Here is a 21,221-nt window from a genome sequence, read left to right as displayed (position 1 = left end):
GCGAGAAGGCATTGAAGGAATCTGTAAAGTGCTTAGTGTAGCGTCTGGCACACTGTGGATGCGCTAAAAATGCAGGCTCCTTCTATTTTTATTGGTGAGTTTTATTTCTACTGTTTCCAGCCTTCCTTCCTACACTTTCTCCTGGTAACCCTGAAGCCATTGTATCCTGATGCCCTTGAACTTCACCCTCTGTTCCTTCCTACACCACCTTCTCCTGGTAACCTGATGCCATTGTATCCTGGAGCTCCTTGAACTTCACCCTCCGTTCTTCACTACACCCACTCCTGGCACAGGGTCTCATACAGTAGCCATGACAGTTTCAAAGGTCAGACCTTCAAGGCCGTTGAGACACACTCTCTCTCTGCTATTGGTACCTTATTGACCTTACTCCCCTGACCTCAATTCCTTGCTTGTTCTGCCCGCATGCCGTACAGCTGCTGAGGGGCTCCATTTGGTCTTTGTAATCATTCTCTGCTGTGGGGGAGGAAAGGAGCTGAAGGGTTATGGAGCCCCTTCTTGTCTCAGGAGCTTCTGGCCACATGTAGTATTTCATTTATTACCCCCAATCATCCCTCAAGGTCCATAGCGTGACTTATGTTTTTGCAGAGGAAGAAATGGTACTCCAAATACCAACTAAATAGCCAAGGGTCTCATGCAGATTGTTGTGCAGGATTTGGTTAAGCCAATGCTGCCCCTACCTCCTAGTGCTGGCAAAGAGGGGAGAGGGGACTGCTTAGCATGCAAACTAGCATCTCAGCTGCTCTGTGACCTAGATATTGGGGGACAGGGCAGGTGTTTTAGCTTTGCTATCCACAGCTGCACACGCTAGGTGCATTTCCCTCCCAGGGCTGTTATGCTTATTCCAGGAGGAAACACTCTGAGATTGGTAAGCTTTGGCAAAGCATGTGCATGGGCGTGGCAAATGTGCATGAACACCAGCCATGCTGGATGCTGTGCTGGGGAGTTTGGCATCCCTGACTCTGGCGGGAGGGCTGCAGAGCGGCTTGGTTTCACCCTCTGAGCAGTGCTGGCAAGGTTTGCCACTGCTTGATAACGGGGTTCCCTGCCTAGAGTCTCTGAGACTTTAGGTGTTTGTTAATTTTTAATATAGCTAAAGGCATATGACATAGACTGTACCACTGTGACCATTTGAGGTGTTTCGTTGTTCTTCATTTAGCTTTTGAGATAGGGTCTCTAATAGCCCAGGCCAGCATCCAACCTGCTGGGTAGCCAAAAATGAGCTCCTCCCTCCCAAGTGTTGGGAGTACACTCCTGTGCCACCACTCTCTGTTCCCCCCATGACCCTTTTAAAGGGTGCAGTTCAGTCCTTAGCACGTTCATTGTGTCTTGAAATGACCCTTACTCCCTTGTCCAGCCTTTGAATCACCCAGGACTTCTTAGCTGCTGTCTGCCAGTCCTCCCTCCGCGAAACTGCTGGCAACAACCGATCTGCTCTCCATTGGGTTGTGCCATTCTGGACATGTGTCAATAGCATGATACAGTGTGTGGTCCCTTGTGACTGACTTGCTTCATTTAGATATCTTCTAGATCTGTCCAGATAGAAGAGCGTGGGCTTGCTCAGTCCTCTTCTGGCTGAGTGATATTCCATCACATGTGCGTGTGGCATTCATTGTGCTGATAGATTCGTCTGTGGATGGACATCTGGGTTGTTTCCTCCCTGGGACTTGTGTAAGGGAGTGGTTGTGAACATTTCCGTACAAGTGTTTGTGTGGGCACCTGATTTGATCCTGTGGGGGTATGTACCAAGGAGGGGAATAGCTGGATCATATGGAAACTCTGTGTTCTGCACAGCAAGAGGTAGCCAGACTGTTTCCACAGTGGCTGTATCATCCAGGATCCCAGCAGCAGTGTGGGAGGGGCCCAGTTTTTCCTCATCCTTGCCAGCACTTCTTATTTTCCTCCCCCCCCCCCCACCTAAGGTGGTCCTCGGTGTGAAACAGTATTTCACTGTGGCCGATTCTGTTTCCCCGATGACCAGTGACTCAGAGCAGTCTCCTGTAGTTTTAGTATTCTTGCTTTCTCCTGACCCAGTTCCGTGTCTCCCCCCCCCCCCCCCCCCGGCCCTTCCTCTCCAAACTGGCTCCCAGTTCTTGGGCGGGTCTCCAGCCAGCCCTGGGCAGGCAGCCTGGGTTGGGTATCCCACTTTTGGCTGCTGGGAATGCTGCTTTGTCCTGTTCAAGCTCTTCTGGCTGTGCCGGGCCCTCAACTGAACCTCAGTGGCTCTTCAGATTCCTAATCATCATCCTGCTGGAGGCAGGCGCTCCACCTTGTCCTGCCCCCCACTTGGGGGCCGCTCCTTCTGTGCAGGTTGTACTGAGGACCCTGAACACTGGCATAGACTGCCTTCTCCTCACCTTCAGGGCAGGGTTACATCTATCAGGTTGTTGCTGGCTCCAACCTGAATGTCCTTGTCCCTCTGGAGGATTGTCCTGAGAGGCGCAGGAGGAGCCTCGCCTCCCAGAGCCAGCAGCGTCGTTTCCTCTGATGTGAATCTAAACCACCTTGTTCTTCTCTCCCCCCTCATTCCATGTGTAACATCCTGTACTCCACCCAATAGGTTTATGGTTTCAGGCTTATTTCTGACCACAGAATCTAAGCTGTCCCCCCATGAAGGAATCCTAGGCATGAATAAGCAGGTGGAAGAAGTATTTTGGGGGGCTGGGGGTTTATCCAGAAGCCCCTTCACCATCTGCTATGACAAAGACTCCACCCAGCATGATCTCCTCCTCTGAGGCCTGTCCTTATTCCACCTCTCATGACCTAGCTGTCCCAACAGGCACCTTCCACCAGGGTAAGACTGAGACAGAGACACCAAGTACTCAATTTACTGAAACAGTGGCTTGGCCGTTATATGAAACCTTCCCTGCTATGAAAGATACTAAAGTGCCAGGGCAAAATGTGAGAGCCCCCAGTCCCCATGTAGTCCCCAACCGTAGTGCCCTTCTGTGGGAAATCACATTAAAGCTTGGTGTGGAATGAGGATCAGCCGGATCTTATATTCCAGTGTTATCCCCCAACCCATCTCAACTCCAAAAAACCCATTTGAGAATTATCAAAAAGAGTTCCTACTTACAGACCTGAAGGAGGGAGGGACGGAAGGAGGGAGGGACGGAAGGAGGGAGGGAGATTGTGTGCTTGGTGGGGATAACATGAAAATAGGTTGCTGGAGAGGGGAGGAGTCTGTGCTGATGACCACCTGCTGAGTATCTACCATGATGGAAGAGTGGAGCTGGCCAGTCACCCTGGTCAGTTCCTAGCAGGACATTCCCTGGCTCTGTAGCTTGGGGAAGTGGGCTATAGAACCACCCTGGGTCTTAGTTCCCCAGCTAGCAATGACCTTGACTCTGCTGCTGCGAGAGGTGATCCTTGGAGTAGCTCCCAGAAGGTGTCACATGAGGGTGGCCGCCCTGACCTTGTTGGGGGTTCAAGCTCCAGGCAAGTGCTTTCCTTCTTGTGTGAGCCAGTATTGACCTTGACTCTCCATCCCCCAGGCTGTGGCTGAAACAGAGCTAAACAAGTCACAACGTTAAAAATAGCCTCACCCCTCACTTACGTGGTCAGCATGCAGCTTCTGTGGAGTGGATGGGAGATAGATGGAGACTTTCTTCCCAGTTACCCAATTGGCTCTTATCAGCTATTGACATGTTCGTACAAGTAAATCTTGTAGCTATTTTGGCCTCAAAATATCATTATCCATGTACTGATTCTTCCTTGTACAAATGGGGTCATTTTAAGGTTTGGGAGAGGAAGGAACTTGCCAGGTATTTGACATAGACGTTTAGGGGTCAACCAAAGAGTGAGCTCAAGTCACACTGTGTCTGTTCTTCCCATTTGATAGGCAAAGCAGCCTGAGGTCTCTAAGGGCCTGGGTCTCTCTCAGGATAGCTGCTTTAGAGTGGAAGGTTGCTCAGGTCTCAAGGCCCACAGGAAAGCTGGCAGATAGATGACTTTCTACAAGAAAAGAGGGAGGGGACTTTGAGACAATGGCAGCTAGCTCTCTTGAGTCCTCAAGCTTCCAAGATAGGAAGTGGGAAGCATATGGATCTCTGAGGTCTAGGCTGGACTAGCAGGTCAGCTGCCCAGCAGTAAGGTGAACTCTAGTGAAGATGAAGTAGTAGAAAAGATGGATGGGTGGACCAGAGATCGGAGTCCAGGGCGGAAGAATGAGGGGGTCGATGTGGGATGTGGAAGAGAGACAGCCACGCTGGCCCAGGCAGAGGGACGGGCAGCATCAGGACAAGTGTGAGCCTGGGGACCACCTGGCTGTGGTGAGCGACAGGAAGAACAGCTGCAGGGCACCAGAGGAGGGGAGGAGGAAAGGCCACCCAGGGCACTAGCTCTGGTCAAGACTGGCATCTTGCTTTGCCATTGCTTCAGACCGTATCGCCATTCCAGTAGCTAGCTGCCCTTTTCCCTGAGCCTTGGACGGACAGCCAGCAGACCCTTTGTCTTGTGCCAGCGTTGTGCTTTTTCATCTTGTAATTAGAGCACTCTCTTAGGTTCTACTTCACCAGGTGGTCACCTAGTCATAGTTCAGGCGTGGTGAGGCAGCCGATATGGTCGCTGAGACTTCTTGGTGGGCTCAGTGTGGTGCCTGCTCTTCCGTGTGCTGGCCACTAGATGGTAGCAGGAAACCTGTTGGTTACCCCAGCAGGTTGTTTTAGTCTAGTTCTTCTGGGCCCTATCTCTGCTTCACTGGCCTGTCACTCAGATTCCACATGTCATGGGTTCATGGATGATTCTGAGGCAAGGCTGGGTGAGACGAAGCCACAGCGGCCTACCTTTGAGAAGTGGGTGTCTCAGTGCGTTGACCCAGATCTGGAGGTGGTCAAGCCCTTCAAAGGGAGCATCTGCCGTCCAGTGCATCCTGTTTCCAGGACTGTATGGGGGCCGGAAGCAGAGAACAAGTCTTCTCAAGAAGTCTGCTACTTCCCACGGACCTCACCTTGGCAGCCTGTGTGGATGGTGGATGATGCTAGTCGTGGGGGGAGAGGGTCATGTATGGGGGCGGGGCTGGTATCAGGCCAATGGTCCCCAGCAGCAGTGACACACAGCAGCAACGAGCACCCAGGAAGCCCAACTTGAGTCCGGAAGTGGGCAGGTTCTGCTGCTTTCATCATTTTTTCTGTTCCCAGCAGCTCCTGGGCACAGCGCCCCATCCCATTGCCCACAGCTGGTCCTGGCCACATGTGGTCTAAGTTCTTTGCAGGCTGGCCCCACAGACCAAGGCACACAGCATTTCAGGTCCATCCTTGAGTACTCTGTTGTGCCTGTGTCTGCAGGGTTTTTTCTGGCTTTAGGGGCTCATTGTGTCTTTCCTACAACTTGAGGCAAGGAATGGGTTGTCTTTTTGAGGTCCATTGGAGTCCTGGAGGTTCAGAAAGGCCAAGGGCATGCTCAACATTTCAAAGGTACATGCTGAACTGGCTGTTGATTTTTTTTTATTTCTTTCTTAATGACCAGCTTTGCACATGGCAGGGTTGGTGGGTGAAGAGAGAAGTCCTCTCTGGGTGTCAGAAATGGGGGAACAAACTGTTGCTACCCCCACTTACTACCTCCAAGCATCGTTCTTGTCTATACCCCAAACTGGAGGCAGGGAGGGGACCCTAGTTGCTCTATGGAGCTACCAAGTGACTCCCAGCTGCTAGAACTTTCCACTGGTCAACGGTGCTGTGAGGGTGTCTGGCAGGGGAGGGTAGTGTGTGGTGGAGTGCCCCGGTGGTTCAGACTGGCCTGTTGGGCTAGTATTGCTATCCTAGGCCTATCCATGGCTCTGGCTGGGACCCCTTTCCAGGGGCCGACACTGTCCATGTTGGGGCAATGGTGGCATGACTCTGGCTCTTCTTGTCGCTGCCCTCTGTATGCTGGGTGTTTTTGAGGTCCCAGACTGGGGTTCTAGGTCCTTCTGTAGGCATGCCCACTCTATCAGAGGTCCTCCAGCTGTGTGAAGGGGTTAGCAGGAAGCTGCCTCCCACACTTCTGTTCCTAATCACCAGTGTGTGCACCCAGAGTCCAAGTCACGTCCTGAGGACCTCCTGATATGCCAGGTCCCGGCCCCCTCTGTCTGCTTCTTGGCTCTGCCTTGGTTGTAGATGCTCTCTGCCATCTTCTACAGGGTTTGCATCGGTGTCCACCTGGGCCTGCCTAAGTGTGGGGCTCAGGGGAGCACCCTCCATGTGCTGCCATTTCAAAGGCTGCTGCTCCTCTCCTAGCCAGCCAGTCCAGCTTTGGCTGCTTTCGGCCTCCTTCCAAGGCTCCAACATCCTGCCTGGCTTGTGTCCCCCCCCCCCACCCCAGCTGCAGCTTCTCTGTTGTGCTTCTGGCAGAAGGCATGCTGAGATGGGGAGGGGGGCTCCTTCCCCTTGGCCTCTCTTCTCCCTATTACATCAGCTTACAGCCAAATACCCCTGGGGTCTGGTAAGGGAGGGTTTTTCATTAATTTTTTTTTTCCAATGGAAATAATTCCACCACTTGTCAGAGGGATTTCTGCATGCATCTCTTTAGCAGGGGGTGGGGGTTGACTTCCTCCCTCCTTTCTTTCTCAGCCTCTTAAGAGTCTCATGAGGTGTAGCTTTGTTTCCTTAGCTGGTCTGGTCTGGTCTGCTCATGAGGATAGTATGGGGATACAGATAGTTAGGTATCTGTCCTGTTCATTGGCTGTGTGATTTCCAGGATGGCCCTTGTCCTCTCTGGGCCTCTTGGTCCTTCATCTGTCCTGTGTTGGTGGTGAGGGATAGTGCTAGGTGGTTCCCTACCTTCTGGCTTAATATTGTGATCGCACAGGATTGGCCCAAGTGCCTGCATCCAAGTGGCAAGAAGCCTGGAAGGAGGGTCCACCTGTGATGGAGCACAGACAGACACCCTCTGTGCTCAGGGGGCAGTGAAGTGAGCAGGCCAAGAGAGCCACAGATCTCTGGCTGGTTCCTGCTGGCCGCATCAGGGACCCCTGAGTGGGAAGAGCCTCTTGGCCTCTGCTGTAGCCAAGCACACCTCCTTCTGGCCTCTCCCCTCTGTTTCTCCTGCCCTTGGCCTCCCTGCTCCCTGCCCTGCTCCCTACGCCCTTGGTTGATGACTTTGCGGCACCAGTCTTGCAGATTGGTAGGTGTTGGTCATTTTCCCCCGCATCCTGCTCTCAGCTCAGACCCGGGCCTGGGAGCTGGTGACCCCAGGAGGGAGCCCCTCTAGTTACTCAGGCAGAGTGTAGCCCACCCCCTCCTGCCCAGGGCCCACATCTGGCCAAGGGCTCAGTTTTCCCAGCTGTAAATTGCCTCTCCCGCTGCCCCTTGGCATCTTCTCGGGTTTCAGCTGCAGTGGTTCTTTTTCTCTTTGCAGGGGTGGGGGAGTGTCTAGGGAAGGCGCAGCATGTAGTTCCCGCCCTCCACGTGTCTGAGGTTGAGGAGAGACATCTTTGCCCAGGTGTTAGGTGAACTGAGTTGTTTTTTTGTTTTTTGTTTTTTTTTTTGTTTTTTTTAAATCAGGTAGCTGGCCTAGCAGCAACTGTTTGAGTTGAGTTCCCTTTTGCGAAAATTCCCCCAAGAGGCCAACCTTACTGTGTGGTGTCCTTCTACTGTGGCAGTAGGGGTGGTGGGGGCCTGTTCTCTTCTCTCTGCAGCCCGAGTTGGCCATGGTGGTGGTTCTTTCCAACTCTCTTCTCCCTCCTGCTCCGCCCTGCCTTATCCCTCAACCTCATGTTTAGCTGCAGGGATTGTCTTGACTCCCTGCACCTCTCAGGAGGGTTTTCTCTCCCTCACAGCTGATGAATCTCTGGCTCCTGCAGATGGTCTGTGGGGCTTATGTCACGTCACACCCTGTCCCTGTAGATGCCAGCTGGTTGGCTGGGCTGCGTCCTTGCTGCAGAATTTGCCTTTGCATTGCCATGGCTCTTGGCTCTCCCGACATGGGGAAAGTCTGTTTGTTTGGGCCACGGAAGAGCAGGCATCTCAGGGCAGCCACCAGCACTGCCTGGGGGTGGATGTCATTGAGTCTGGAGCTACTCAAAATGTGCTTCCTAAATGGAGGCTGAGTGACCAGGAGAGTCCAGAAGTGGGAAGTGACCATGCAGTGCGCTGGCAGGGGCGATGGCTGTGGAGTTGCAGGTTTGTGTTTTCTGGGGTAGCTCTGTAGTAGCCTTGATTTTAGGTGTCTGGTACCAAGGGGACTCTCTGGGGATGCTGCTGAAAGTGAGGGCTTGTCTTGTGGAACAGTGTACAGGGTGGTGAGGGCGTTATAAAAATCTCTAGAATCACAAGTGGTTAATATGTGTGTCATCCTAGGCGTCCAGGCTGTGGGTCAACCTGGGGGAAAAGCCTGCCTCTTGCCTAGATGGAGTGAGAAAGTGCTGCGCCTGCCATTCCAGATCACAGAAAAAGTCCCTGAGAGTGGACAGGGCTTCTGAGGAGACAGTGCTGGGGTTTTCGATCTGGAATAGGACATTGAGGAGATTGGAGAGCTTCACAGTGAAGGCTCAGCGTCAGGATTGGACCACTAGGGTGGATGGGCAGGGTCTGCATGGGGAAGGCTGGTGGCCTGCAAACGAAGAGTGTATTTTAGAGTTTATGGTGAGAGAACCTGTGGAGGTTTTGGGGTGAGGTGTAGGAGGACCCAGAGCAAGTCTTTATGTCAAGGGAGTGGACAGGGCATTCTGGGTCCCAGGCAAAGGACAGAGAGAAGAATGGTCAAGTGTGTCCAGTGGAAGCATGGAGCTTATGATAGGAGGTTAACTAGAAGCCAGGGGTTTATTTGGATGTTTTGGAAAGGTGGGCTGTATGGCATGAAGGCCCAGCATTGTGAAGACTGGGATAGGCCAGTAGGAAGTATGGGGATGCATGGGGTGTGATAGTTTAGTGGAGGTCAGAGGGGAACATAGGAGTCTGCACTAGAGGCCCAACGCGTGCTACGGGATTCAGTGGACCCAGGGCTTTTCGGGGTCCTTGCCAAAGGGATGGACTAAATTTTGTGTTACCCAAAGTGGCCACCATGGTTCTGAAAATTCTGCCAGCTCTCAAATATCCTGTCATGAGGAAGTTTAAAAACAAACAAACAAATAAAATCTTCACCCTATCCACTTAAAGCTAGCTTCTCAGTGCCAAGATTTGTATAGCCTTCTAAGCCATGGGTACCCATAGGGGCATCTGGATGAGAGCCAGCCCCTCCCCTTAGCACAATTTCAATGGCTTTTCCAGCTGCTCCTCAGCTCCCAGCTTGTTATTGATGGATGCTCTGCTCACCTCTCTGCTTTTGGGATGCTGTGTGTCCTGGTGCCATTCTTCTTCCTGCCCCTTCCTCTGCTCTGCTTCATTCCACTCATCTTTGCAGGACTACCAGGACCCCTGTGTCTGCGAAGCCTGGTGTGTCCCCATCCCCTGTGGCCTCTCCTTCTGTTACTTGTGTCATTCCCTGGTCCTGGTCCCCATTTGCTCCTGGCTTTCGTGATGGTGGTGCTGGCTAGCCCCTGTGTTTTAAGCAGAGGCAGGCCTGTGCGATTTGGCCTAGTGTCTGAGTGCTTATACAGCACAGGGCTAGTGATCAGAAGCCCCCTCTGGGTCAGGTTCCCATCTGTACTGGCTCCACTGTATCCTGGGGTCTTTCTTCCTTTCTCTTTTGTGGGAACAGCACCTCATTGGAAGAAGCCATTGCCTTGACTAGGCAGCTGCTTAAGGCTGATCCAGAGTGGGGTCGCCCTGTTCAGAAGGGGACCTATGACAGCCCCTAGGAGAACTCCTGTTTTCTGTCCTTGGGATTTGTAGGACTCTTGCTTGCCACCTTTTCTTGCCTGGCTAGTGGATGAATTGCAGGGTTTGGTGCTCTGGACTTTCCTCTGGGAGCTTCAGGATTCCCTCTGACATGCGTGTCTTTTAGTTCAAACAACTTCTCAGAGGAGAGACCTTCCCAGTCTCACCTGAGCCTGCTGCTGGGTTGGTGCAGTCCTGCCTGCGGGGGCCTAGCCCTGGCTGCCTCTGGACGCCCCCTTGGCCAGGCTGTTCTTTCATACCATAGCATACTACACCACAGGCTCCCCTCCTGGTCGGCTCCAGTTCTCCTTTCATGGAGCCCATTAGGGTTCAGGCTGCTTCCCTCTGTGGGAGCCACTCCCGCTTTCTTCTCCCGCCCTTTCCTGAGAGGGCATGAAGCTGTTCCCAGGCTGGTCCTCGCTGTAGGAAGGGGCTGCGCGATGAAAGGTGATATATAAATGTAAGGTGATGATTATTTATTTGACAGGGACAGCTGCCTGTGGTGAAGAATGTAATCTAGTAATCCTTGTGTGAAAATCGGATCCGCGGCTCAGCAAGCTGCCTGGAACAGCAAGAAGACCATTTTTCCTCTCCCCACTTCCTTACCCCTACCCCATCCCCATCCTTCCAAAGTTCCCATGCTCTTGTAGCCTGTCTCCAGATGTGTGTACACATAAGCCTTCTGTGTAGCATGTCTGCAGATGCATGTAGCATGCACATGTGTATATACATTCTGCAGCCTGCTGCATGTATATGACATGTGCCACACACTCTGTGCTATCGGCGTAAAATGAATGCAGACAGATTGTAAAAATATATACAGCTTTAATGGGGAAATAGACTTACAGAACCAGAGGTTCCTGCTGTGAAAAGGAAAGCAGAAGGGGCGGCTGGGAGCACGCCTGCAATCTTTATAAGTAAAAAATATCCTCGGGGGACCCCGCCCCCAAGTAAAGTGATTGGCTGGGTCTCTCCTACATCTCCCCTTGTTGTCTAAATAAGATAGATCCAGACCAAATACAACTATATACAATAGTAACAAATAATAAATATAACAAACAATATTGAGAACAAAAGTTTCGCTAAACATTCTATCTCAAGGAGTCTAAATAATGTAGAGAGTAACTACAATTGTATAATCTTCAACTTTGTCAAAGATCTGAGAAGGGAATAAATATTACTTAACAAATGAGAGATATCCAAAATGTGCAACAATTGACAGAGACAACTGACTACCTGGGCAATCACCTAAAGTCTTGTTTGTAATGTTGAGTCAACCAACTTTGGCTAAGGCCTAACATAACTGACATACCATTATTAAAGGCAAGGAACTTTCTTAGAACTATCCTACCCTGTCTTGGCAGGATAACACAATCCTGTTTCATTCACTTACGGATATTCTGTATCTTTGTCAGAAGTTGAGGTATGGGCTTTTCTTAATCTAAAGGCCAGTTCTGTCAAGAAGACAAGCTCCCAGTGGAGTGTCTTTGGTGCTCAACGTTCTCTCGGGAGTAGAATGGCATTGCCAGGAGTAATTGTGTCTCTTTGGCACAGAGTTCTAGGTTAGATTAAGAAGATTCTAGGTTAGATTAAAGGCCATTTTCTGCAGCTCTTCGAAGAGGCTGAAGATTATACTATCTATACTAAATATAATCTCTATGTATCTAAAAGACCTGATTAACCTAAAAATAAATATGACGAAGATTATTCTATCTATACTATATAATCTCTATGTATCTAAAAGACCTGATTAACCTAAAAATAAATATGACAAACATATAATTCTCAATACCTATCTAACTTAAAGACTAAGAGAATAAACAACTGTACAATATATGAAGACAATGATCTTCAACTGTAAACAATGTTATTATATAAATAGTATCAGAGGTAGAAATGTACATTGTAATATGGTAGATGTATCAATACAATATAAACAAAGTTATAAGCATATTCTTATACAAAAATAGAGGTAGGAACACTCACATTCAATATTCAATATATCAATATACAAGAAACAGTACCAATACAATTTTCTAAAAACAGTAATTCACAAATACCAATCATCACATCAAACCAGTTAATCCTCCCCCCCCTTTTTTTTTGTAAAAATATATACAGTTTTAATGGGGAAATAGACTTACAGAACCAGAGGTTCCCATGGTGAATAGGAAAGCAGAAGGGGTGGCTGGGAGCGTGTCTGCAATCTTTACAAGTAAAAAATATCCTCGGGGGACCCCACCCCCAAGTAAAGTGATTGGCTGGGTCTCTCCTACACTGTACATCTTGCTTTTTTTTGTGGGGGGGCATGATTTTTTTTAAAAAAAACACTACTTATCCTTTCTTTTTTTAACATTTTTTTATTTACTTGTTTATTTATTTAGTATGTATACAATATTCTGTCTGTGTGTATGTCTGCAGGCCAGAAGAGGGCACCAGACCTCATTACAGATGGTTGTGAGCCACCATGTGGTTGCTGGGAATGGAACTCAGGACCTTTGGAAGAACAGGCAATGCTCTTAACCACTGAGCCACCTCTCCAGTCGTGGGGGGCATGATTTCTTTGTGTAACAGCTCTGGCTGTCCTAGAACTCTCTGTGTAGCCCAGCGTGGCCTTGAATTTACAGAGATCCGCCTGCCACTGCCTCCCAAGTGCTGGATGGGATTAAAAGCGTGCACCACCACTGTCAGTTAAGGCGTCTTAACCTTTCCTACTTGTAACTGCTCTTTATCAGAGAAATTGTTACATGATCCTGGGCATATAGTATATAAATCAAGTATTTACTGACAATGAATGATAAAGAAATGTATTTAAAGGTGATTTTTCATTATACACATTTTATCATTTATTAGAGACAATAAACAATTTGCATACTAACGAGGTAGATGAGCTTGCATGTTTTTACATAAAGAATTACATCTTGGTGGAATGTTTGATGCTGTGTCTCATAGCATCTTCGGTGTTTTTCAGAGTTGATCGATATTTTGATTTAATGATTGTCAACGCCGAGAATGCTGCTTCACACACTCTCTAGAACACAAACAGCAGAAGTCTTTTGAGGCCCATTTGAGAAGTTATTGGAAACTCTAAACCAAAATTCACTTTACAATTTTTTTATGACATTCAAGTCAGCAACTCTAAGAGTAATTTTTACAAACAAACATTTTTAATGGAGCACTATCAAAAGGTATGCTAATTTGATATTTAGGCACCAAGGAGTGACAGTAGGAAAACACGGAAAGTCTTTGTTTTCCGTAATTAAGCCATCGTGTTTCTGTGAGAGCACAGTGTTATGTGTGCGTGAGAACGCTGCCATTCATACTATGCAGTGGCCTCAAATCTCAGCTGAGATGCCATAGGCCATGTTCATTGGCATTTTGTGGTGTGGCAGGGTGAATAGGTCACATTGCATGTCTTGTGTTCAGAACCAAGGCTGTGGGGAAATTACATGGTACCCCACAAGTGCGCTCCACTAGAATCACCTCGGGTTCATTATAGATTTCATTATGAATTAGTTTTGGTCATTGTGTATTTAGAGACTTTTTTGAGCCCCCACCAAGTTCATTTCCATGTGGGGTTCAGTCACAGCCCATGGTTTACGAGGCCTGGCTTTCTATGGCTTTGAAAGCCAAGATGTCAACAGTGCACTATTGCTAACTAAACCCACACCTGATTTGAACTTTCACACAGGTGCCCTTTCTGTCTCAGGATTGCACACTGCATTTAGTCGTTGGGTCCCTCAGGTTGTCTTCATGAGCGTGGGAGGGTGCACAGGCCTAGTTGGCACTCTAGACTGTCGCTTTGGGTGTATCTCATTTTCTCATGAAGAGACTGAAATTATACATTTTGGGCACTACCCCTCAACAGCGACACTATCCTCCTCAGAGTACAGTATCAGGGGGCAGGAGGCCAGTGTGTGTTATTAACGGTGATGTCACCCTTGATCACAAGGAGGAGGCGATGTCATCCAGTGCCCACACTATAGAGCTGTAATTTCTTCTTTGAAATTAGCAAGTGTTTGGAGGAGCAGATACTTCTGACACTAGACAAATACCCATTTGTTCCCGGGACTCTCACCCAGTAATTTTAGCTAATCCATCAACCGCGTTGCCTGCTACAGTGGTGTTTGTATAAATGTAATTTTCTGTTTACTTCATTTTTCTGCATTTATTAATTGTAATTCTGGAAGGAATCATCCTCTCCCACTTATTTATTTATTCACTTAGTTATTCTTATTATTACAGACTCATAAATACATAATACAATAAAAGCATGGGCAAATGATACATAATAAATATGATATTTGTGCTGTGGATTCTGGCTGAATAGTTGCTTCTTTGTTCCAGTTGCTCTTGCTGTAATCACTGAGACATCTTTCAGTTGGTGCCTATGATCATTTGAACTGACATGGCTCCTATTTTTATTTTTTTATTTTTAAAGCATTGATTATGTTCAAGCATTACAGAAAACTCTAGGTGCATACCCTGTCCCTGGAACCAGTCACTGCTGTAAGGATTCCTAGGTCTGCCGGAGACTGGGGTTTAGAAACCTGGAATCAATCGGTCGGTCATGGCTCTAGAGAGCCCTGGCTTCTATTGGAGAATGGCATTTAGAAATCAGGATGCAGGCTCCGAGTGCCCTTACTTCTTCCAGGGCTTCCCAGTGACCAGATCTAGGAGACTCATGGCTGCCAGCAAGGCCATGTATGTCTCTATATTTATTTCTCTTTATATTGTTGAAATTGTGAGTTTGTGCTGATTTTTAATTGCTTTTAATTTGGCAGCTTTGCAGCTGGCGAGAACTTGGGAAATCAAATCCAAGCTGTCCCCTCACAGAGGATAGTGACTGAGAGGACTGGGGAGCCGGCTCAGGTGACCTGGCAGTCAGAGGTAGGTGTGGGGCTGGAATCTGGGTTTCTGCGTACCTGGTGTATTCTTTCTTTTTCTATTGCGTACCTGGTGTATTCTTTCTTTTTCTATTGTGGTGATAAAATACCACGACCAAGGCAACTCACAAGAGGGAGGGTTTATTTGGGGCTTATGGTTCCAGAGGGATAAGAGTCCATCACGGCCATGGCTCATAGTGCAGTAACAGGCGGGCATGGTGGCAGAAATAGCTGAGAGCTCACATCTCAAATTGTAAGCACAGAGAGCAAATTTGAAATGGTGCAAGGATTTTAAGCTCTCAAAACCTGCTCCCAGTGACATAATTCCTCTGGCAAGGCCACACCTCCACCTTCCCAAACTGCCACCCAATAGGGATCAAGTATTCAAATGCCCAAGAAAATGGGGAGCATGTTATTTAAACCACCACACCTGACATCTTTTGACAGTAAGTACAGTGCATTGAATAGTGCCCTCCCTCTGCATTGATATCTGCTTGGAGCCTGTGTGTTCTCCTAATTTGGAATAAGGGTCTTTGCAGCTATCATCAAGCTAAGCTGATCAAACCAGTAATCAAACCAGTCCTATAGGGTTGGTCACACTGGATTAGCTGGTGACTGGTATTCATCTAAAAGAGAAATTTAGGCATTGGCACAAAGGAGAATGCCGTTTGAGGATGGAGGAAGGCAGAAGGGAGCGATTCATCTACCAAGGGCTGCCATCTACATCCCCATCTGAGAGAACAAGAAGGAGGCTCTCGTAGCAGTTTCAGAGGTCTGGCTCTGTGGACATCTTGGCTGTCTGGCTTCTAGAACTGTGAGGCGAGAATTGTGTTGTTTAAGGTGGTAGGTGGTGAGGGAGCTCACACCGTGGAGCGTCTGATGATTATTGCTGTCCGTCCTTTGCAGACAGGAATACTCACTTCCTGTCAAAAGATGTCGGGTGTTGTGGTTTGAATACAAGTCCCCCGTACTCTCAGACATTTGAATGCTTGGTCTCCTGAGTTGGATTCCCTGTGCTCTTAGTCACTCTCCTCTGTGAAGTTCGTCACCCACGGGTGCTCTGAGGACAAGCCTTCATGAGTATGCGATCCTATGCCAGGACACCCCTTCAGTGAAGTTTGCACTGGGGCCAAATGCAGATGCAAAGGACGTTGGTTTTGGACAGTGCCTTCTGATGATCCTCGTCCCCTTCCTTCCCCCAGATGTGAGAACTCGAGGCTGCTCTCCTGCACCTTGTGTCTTTGCCTTGCACAGCTTGGGGGCACCTTCCAGCAATTCTCCTTGCTTCACATGCCTAGTTCAGTCCTAATGTTCTCCCTGTGCCCTTTTCATGAGTACAGGCAGCCTGGGGCATCCTTTTGTGTGTGGTGTGTGGTTCAGTGTGTACTCAGGACCCCTGGTCACTCACGCTTTGCCTCCAGGCTGAGCATGGCTCCAGGCGCTCCTGTCGTGACTGTCCTAACTGTGCCTTCCTTGATGCCCTTGCTCAGCGTTACTCGCCTGGTGGCTCTCTCATTTGGGAAGTGGCCTTTTTTTTTTTTTTTTTTTTTTTTTTTTTTTTTTTTTTAAATGTCAGCTTGTTTTGACTCACAGATTTGATTGAGCACTTCTGCAGGACAGGGGCCACGGTGTACCTCAAGGATGTTCCACTTGAATTGATATGTGTTATCTTTATACTGGGGAGGAAGGAGGCAGAGGAACACTCATGTCAGCAGATCTTGTTGTCTTTGGGGTAAAAGATTCTAAGCTATGTCAGGGGATATTGAGACCTAAAAAAAAAAAAAGCTGCCATCTTACCACTATGCATCCTGATAATACATTCACAGCAAGGGCAGGCAGGGTAGGGACCAGGTGTCTGTGGCTTCCCAGCAGGCCTCTGCCAAGATCATCCTGTCCTGCTCTTTGCTCATTTCTCTGTCCAGATGGCTGGGGGAAGGCATGGCTGGCATCAGCTACGGTGATGTATGACCAACTGGGGCCAGAGCAGAAAGGGTCTAGGCTATTAGGGGTGTCAGGCTGGGAAATCGGAAATTAAAGGCTGGAGCCATAGCCAGCAGAACCTCCCCCTGGTGCAGTATTCTGAGATCACCTGCAGTGGGCTTCATTACCAGGGGTACATGGGAGGGAAGGCCTGTTGGCAGGCCTTGGAGACAGATGGCTGCAGGCTCCAACCCAGCCTAGCAATGAACCTTTGGGCACTCAAGTCCTTCAGGTACAAGCACAAGAAACTCTTCTCCACGCTGAAGCCATATGCCCCCCCTCCGCCCCCGGCAAGCCAGGCCCTCACTTGGATCCCAGTTTTGTCATCTATAAAATAAGAGCTGTGGACTAGGAGATCTTTCGGTGACCTCGCCCTTGCCATAGCCTCAATCATGATCTACAGTCATTCAGGGTTGTGGCTGATAGTCAGGGGGCCAAGTGACAGGTTGAAGCCTGTTGGAGAAGGACAGCCTCTCTGTGGTGTCTCCTCCCCTAGGGGAGCAAAGGTCAGGAAGGCCTCGTAGAGATGGAGGTCTCTGAAAAGGCAGAAGAAAGGGGCTTTTCTTTGGCTCTCGTCCTTGGCGTTGTTTGTCATTCCGCCCAGCATCTGTCTACACCCTCCATCGTCTTACAGGTGCTTATTAAGCGCCTACTGTGTTGGGGCGCAGCTGTGGGGAAGACAGGTTCTAGACAAACTGCTGCACATGCGATTAATAACAACCAGACTCAAGGTTCCAGCGCCCCTGCTCATGCCCTGCTGCCTTGCTCTCTGCTTCCCTCTACGCCCTTCCATCCTCACGTCTTTGCTTCTGTGGCCTTTCTGTACCTCCTTAAGGCTGGCATTCTGGACTGCTGTTAGCCAGAAAGGCGAGCCGTGTAAGCCCCTGATGCTTCTCTGCGTCTCTGCGGTGGGGCCACCGGGGGTGGAATATTGATGCCCCATGCTTTATCAGAGGCTGCATGGCTTCTGAGGGCATGAGGCTGGTTGGCTTTGGAACTAGACATTTTCCTCTCTCTCTCTCTCTCTCTCTCTCTCTGTCTCTGTCTCTGTCTCTGTCTCTGTCTCTCTCTCTGCTTTGTTTTTTGAGACCGGGTCTCTCTCTGTAGCTCTGGCCATCCTGAAACTCCCTCGGTAGACCAGACTGACCTCAAACTCACAGAGATCCACCTGCCTCTTCTCCCTGGCTGCTAGGATTAAAGGCGTGCACCACCACTGCCTGGCTAGACATTTCTCAGTTTGCATCCTGGCACTCTTCTGCACAGGTCACCCTCCTTTGAGTCTTAGTTTCTGTGTCTGGACAAAAGGGCTTAACCACATTTGTCCCATTTTTGGAACATCAGATGGGAAAATGTAAATGAGGGGACCTTGGTGATACTGTGATACAGCAGGTGCTGGGTTAAAGCTGGCTTTCTGTCCTTTCTCTTTCTTACCCTTCTGCTTGGGTTTGTGGCCCGGCAGTTGTGGATCTGGGTTGGAGATGGGTTGGAGATGCCTGAAGCCAGGCAGGGCATAGAGCATTGCCGGGCAGCAGGAGGTGGCACCCTGAACAGGATGCAGACCCTGAGCTAGGAAAGGCCAGGAGTCTGCCAGGAGCTAGAGAGAATGTCAGGCATCCCATGCATTCTACAAATGAAGCGTGATGTGACAGCTGCCTGCCGTGTCCTGCTGGGTGTGGGAGCCGGAGAGACCCTCAGAAAGGAGGGCGGTTGGTGGGCCTGCAGGACCCTGAACCCTTCAGAGTTCTCACTTCTTCAGGGTCGCCACCATTTGTCTTCTTCAGGTTCAGTGTGAGCTACCTTGGACTTCCTGACACCCCTCCCCTCAACCATCTTGTGGCCCATTGCCACACCTGCGGCAGTATTCCTCCTGCATGACTGGGGCTGTGGTCTCGGACTACATGTTGAGAACACTCACAGTGCATCTAGTGTGCCTGAGGAGCTGAGCTTTTTATTTCATTTACTTCCGGCTCATAAAAGTGTGAATATTATTGGCCACCTGCTCCATGGATGCCGTGCTACCACATGCTGGCCCACCGGTGGTGTGAGGCACCTTCCTAGAGGTATTCATCACAAGACTGTACACATGGTGTACCTACATGGGGTGATAAAGGATGCCCTCGGTCTTCTTAGACACACTTGGAGGCCAAATGAAGGCTTGGCATGGGGGCAAAGTACAAGTGCCTTGCCCATGTGGGAGGCACTGCTGAGCCAGGCAGGCCATTACAATGAGGACTCCTTAGAAGAAAGGCCTTCAGGGCGCTTGCCTTTGTGCTGTGACTGAATGAGTTGATAGGATCGGAGGAGGAAATGAACCCAAAGTCTGAAGCACTTGTTCAACAAATGTGGAAACCGAGGCCCAATATATGGCAGTCATCAGCATGCCAGCTTTCTGATTTCAAGAGCTACTCTGTGGCAGCCTTTTTTGGCCACAAGGGAACTGGAAATTGAAGCTGTAGAGGAGCTGATCCTTGGTTTTAAGGCTGTAGAGATTCCCAAGTCTGGCTTGCAAAGGGGGCATGTCTCCTAAGGCACAGACCACCATCTTCTCCCATCGCAAGGCTGCTGTACTGTCATAGTTTCTTCTCTGGAGAAGGGTCCTGATTTTGTCCTCCATGGCCTGGGTTTGGCTGGTGAGTGGGAGGGCTGTAGGGGGTGCAGGATGTGTGAGAGGGCCAGGTCTTTCACGGGGGTCGTGGACACGTATCCTTACTCCTGTGTGACCTTGCTCTCTGTGGAATCCACCGACACCTGCCTGACTCTGAGGGACCAGGAGGGATTGTGGAGCAGGGTCAAAAATGGAGTCGAGTGTTCGCATTCTGTTCTCAAGGAGAACTGCGCAGAAGAGACCCTTGTCTCTCCTGTCTCTCCAGGGCCGGCTGGGACCTTGCCCAGCCGGGGGAAGGGCCCTCCCTCCGTCCAGCTGTTGCACACCCCAGCCCCTCCTCCACTGCTGCAGCTGTCCTGGCTCCATCAATCTCAGCCAAGGCTGGGGGGAGGATGGAGACAAGGAGAAGAGAGGCCTCTTGCATGTGTCTGGCTGAGGTAACTGGCTCCTGCTTCTAGGGGAAGTGTCTCCAGAGGGAGGAGGCTTGGGGTGGGGGTTCTGCTCCTGGCTCTTGAGTAAATCATGGGGTGTGGGTGGCTCAGCTTTCAGCTCATGGCACTTGTTTTTCTGGGAGATAAACGCTCTTTTTGAGAAAAAATATGTGGCTTAGTTAAGGGCTTGGCCCTCCTAGTGTCGCTGTAATTCCCATGAGTATGTGAATGGAAGGGTTTGCAGGAAAGGGCTGGGACCTTTGACCTACTAGCCTAGCCAGGTAAGGCTGTGTGTGAGGTCAAACATAGGCATGTGACCTTCAAGCAGGTACATTTTGTCCCTGCACGGGGTCGGAGAGATGCCTGACCGGGCACCAGCATCATTGTGCCTGGCTCTGATCTGTTTCCTAATATCGAGTCCTTGAGGACTCTAAGGACCTGGCATTCTCCCTGAATTCAAGAAAGAGCAAGATGAAAAGAGGAAGAGGGAGATAAGGCTTTCCTGGTCCGGCCTCATTGTGTCCACCCACAGTGTGGGAAATGTGGCTATCTGCCCCACGCCACCGACAGGTAGCAGCAGCATGGTGCCAGAGGTGGACCCAAGGCCCCTGGAAGGAAGGCTGTGTGAGAGAATCCTTTCTTTTGTTTCTCTTTCTTTGCTCCATCTAGTCCAAACGCAAGACCAAATGACTGTTAGTCAAGTACTAGACGGCAGTGATTCCAGGCCTGGCTCTGAGCTAGAGACATCTGGGGAGCTTGTCAATAATTCAGATTCCTGGGCCTTTGTCCCAGAACCTCTGAGTCTGCAACCTGCATCTTGAAAAACTTTGCCAGTGATTTCTGTGCAGAGTTAGGTTTGCGCTAGACCAGCTCTCCCGTCTTCTAGGAGGAATCTCCCGGGAAGTAGGTTTTCATGAGTGTGTTCACTGAAACATGCTACCTTTGGAGACAGAATTGTTCCCTGAGCTGTTGTTCATGAATTCTGTACTTCGTGAGTGTTGGTGGTGTTCTAGACATAGCTCAGGCCAGAAGGGGCAGACAGCGTGAGTGGAATACATAGTCTATCTGCGATACAGACAAGAGAATCACAGTTAAAGTACAATGAGGAAGATGAGCTGCTGGGGACCTCACTGGGCTTTTGCTCTCACCTGTTTCTTCTATGAGGGATAAGAGATGCCCAGGGAGAGAGACTTGTCTAAAGCCACCAGAGAGCTTGTTAGTTTTGCTTGTCTGCTATTTTGTTTTATTCTTTCAGGGGAGCTAGGAAATGTTTACTTTGGGAAAAGTGGTCACCAGATAGAAGGTGGAGGTGGCAGACAGACCTGGCGTTAGTCTTGGTTTCTGCCATGTGACTCCCAGGAAATTTCTTGAGTTCCAGGTCTTGCCAGTAGTGTGAGACTTCTGAACAGCTGACCTGTGTTAGCTGCTCAGTGAACGCTCGTTTTTTCTTCTCCCCTTTTCCTGGGTCTTTTGGTGAGGACAGAATATGTTTGGACTTTTCAGACTTGCTGGGCCTTCTTAGCTGGGGGTTGCCTAGTTAGTTAATTCCCACATAAGGGCAGACTTC

General features: G+C 49.6%; 1 protein-coding gene across 3 annotated transcripts in view; it reads left to right on the top strand.

The window, feature by feature from the left end:
- The window catches only part of Tspan9 (tetraspanin 9), a 184,721-nt gene that overhangs the window by 47,311 nt on the left and 116,189 nt on the right, over positions 1-21,221 (top strand). For all 3 annotated transcript variants that reach the window (XM_026788231.1, XM_026788229.1, XM_026788230.1), the window contains one exon: positions 14,537-14,642. The gene's annotated coding sequence lies outside the window, so the exon portion shown is untranslated. The remainder of the gene's footprint in view (positions 1-14,536; positions 14,643-21,221) is intronic.

The sequence above is a fragment of the Microtus ochrogaster genome, unplaced genomic scaffold, assembly GCF_000317375.1.
Source record: "Microtus ochrogaster isolate Prairie Vole_2 unplaced genomic scaffold, MicOch1.0 UNK1, whole genome shotgun sequence".
Taxonomy (NCBI): Eukaryota; Metazoa; Chordata; class Mammalia; order Rodentia; family Cricetidae; genus Microtus; species Microtus ochrogaster.
The sequence above is the reverse complement of the archived record's forward strand: the minus strand, read 5'-3'. Positions and strand labels throughout refer to the sequence as shown.